Source organism: Belonocnema kinseyi, chromosome 5, assembly GCF_010883055.1.
Source record: "Belonocnema kinseyi isolate 2016_QV_RU_SX_M_011 chromosome 5, B_treatae_v1, whole genome shotgun sequence".
In the NCBI taxonomy this organism is placed as follows: Eukaryota; Metazoa; Arthropoda; class Insecta; order Hymenoptera; family Cynipidae; genus Belonocnema; species Belonocnema kinseyi.
This window is the reverse complement of record NC_046661.1, coordinates 150,052,038-150,054,220: the sequence shown is the minus strand read 5'-3', so window position 1 is coordinate 150,054,220 and position 2,183 is coordinate 150,052,038.

Sequence of the window (2,183 nt, the reverse complement as noted above, 5' to 3'; positions counted from 1 at the left end):
TTGATCTATAAAATCACCTACACCATGTTGCAATCTTCATGATACGGTCACGATTCGTACGTTCAACATAAAATAATAATTAAATATAAAATACTTTAAAATTCCCATTTTCAAGCGAAATTGACGATATTTCTTTCAAATGATTCAGTTTTCAACCGTAGCATATAAATTATAAATAAAAAAGTCATTTTTCAACCAATTACTTGACTTTTCAACATAATAGTTCAATTTTCAGTTTAATTAATTAATTTGTATAAGACACAAAACGAATTTTTTAAACATAAAATTAATTTTTTACCTAAAAAGACGAATTTTCAACAAAATAGATAAATTTATAACCAAAGTGTTGAATTTTAAAACAAGCAGATTAATTTTTTGTCGATATAAAAAAAAATTTTAATCTTATCCACAGCGCATTATTTTTTTGCAGACAGTTTCGTCTTTCATTAAAAAGATGAAATGTTTGCAGAAAGAGCTGAATTTTCAACAAAATAAAACTGTTAAATTTTGAGACAAAAAGGCAAATTTTCTACAAAAAAGTCTATTTTTCAACTCCAGAATATGAATTCTTGATAACAAATTTACTTTTCATGCAAGCATTTGAATCTTTATAAAACTAGATAAATATCCAATTAAAAAAATACATTTTTAATAATAACAAAAAATCAATTTTGAATACAGAATTTTAATTTTCTACCAAAAAAGACAAATTTTCAACAAAATAAATAAATTTTTGTCGAAATAAATGAATTTTTAATTAAGAAGATTACTTCTATACAAGAAAGACGAAAATTTCAATAAATTTCCTAAATTCTTAAGTAAGTAGTTTAAAAATGGATGTAATGATAGTTTATGAAAAAACTGAATTAAATATTGGGATTTTTGAACTGAAAACGATTGGTATCTTTAACCTAAGAATATGAATTTTGAACGCAAAATTTAATAGTTGCTATTTTAATTAAATATAAAAAATATTTCAATTCAACTGAAAAAATGAATTTTTAATAAAATACTTGGATTATCAATTTAAAAAAAGATTAATTTTTAACAAAATACATCAATTTTAATCATGCAGTTAAATTTGGCACAGAAAGAGGAGAACTTACAACCAAAAAAATTTGTGTATTCAAGAAAGAAAAAAATTTGTATTCAAAATGTTGATTTTTTAAGCCTAAAAGAGGAATTTTCAACAAAGTTGTTAAATTGTCAAGTAAGAAGTCTGACTTTTTAACAAAATTGTTGATTTTTAAACAAATAAATCCAATTTTAAACCAAATAATACAATTTTTAACCGCTTACGAAGTCCGCAATCATTATATACTAAAGGATCATGAAAAATTATTTATAATAAATAAATAATAAAAAACAAAATTTTGGAATTCAGAATGGAACTATATGGAAAAGTGGCGTAGGAGGACCCTGAAAAAGTAAAATTAATTAGCATTCGATCGATAAACGCCTTAGTTTTGCGCTTTGACAACAGTTTTAAAAAATTCTCATTTTACAATTGTAACTATGAGGAAAAGTGGTGTATCAAGGACTTGAAAAAGTAAAATTAATTTGCATTTGTTCGATAAACGCCTTAGTTTTACGCGTTGACAAAATTAGTTATAAGAAATTCTCATTTCAGAAATGTAACTATGAGGAAAATTTCCGTATGATAACCCTGAAAAAGTAAAATAATTTTTCATTTAATCGATGAACGCCTTAATGTGGCGCGTTGACAATATTAGGTTAAAAAAATTCTCATATCATAAATGTAACTATGAGGAAAAGTGGCGTATGAGGACCTTGAAAAAATAAAATTTATTTGCATTTGATAGATAAACCTCTTGGTTTTGCGCGTTGGCACAATTATTTTTAAAAAGTTCTTATTTTAGAAATGTAACTATGAGGAACAGTCGACTATGAGGACCCTGAAAAAGTTAAACTAATTTGGATTTCACTCCATAAACCACTTGGGCTTACACGTTAACGAAGGGGCATTGAAAAAATTGTATTTTATATATTTTTGTGGATGCCAATTATTTTTTTATATTTCGATCCACAAACGCCTTAGTTTTGTGCGTTCCCAAATACGTCTGAAAAATTCTTATTTAAAAATGGACCTATTTAAAGAATTTTTATTTTTGAAGTGGAAATATAAGGAAATGTGGCGTATGGGGACCCTCAAAAAGTAAAAT